A 252-nucleotide genomic window follows, 5' to 3' on the forward strand; every position below is an offset into this window, starting at 1 on the left:
GTTTATCTTCCAGTCTTGATACTCTGTTACCTATTGGTGAGGCTTTCTCCCCTCATTTCTAATTGGCTTACTGAGTGTTTCACTTCCTTCTTAATTTCAGCCTGAGTATTCTTCAATATTTCTAACTTTCTTCTGAATTCATTCAAAAGGTTATCCCTATCTTCCTTCAGATCTTTGATTTCTTTGTGTGTTCTTTAAATTAATCGAATTCTTTTATCATAATTGTTCTTTTCAGTTCCATGTCCTACATTA

Source organism: Nannospalax galili, unplaced genomic scaffold (genome assembly GCF_000622305.1).
Source record: "Nannospalax galili isolate Female #2095 unplaced genomic scaffold, S.galili_v1.0 scaffold296, whole genome shotgun sequence".
Classification (NCBI taxonomy): Eukaryota; Metazoa; Chordata; class Mammalia; order Rodentia; family Spalacidae; genus Nannospalax; species Nannospalax galili.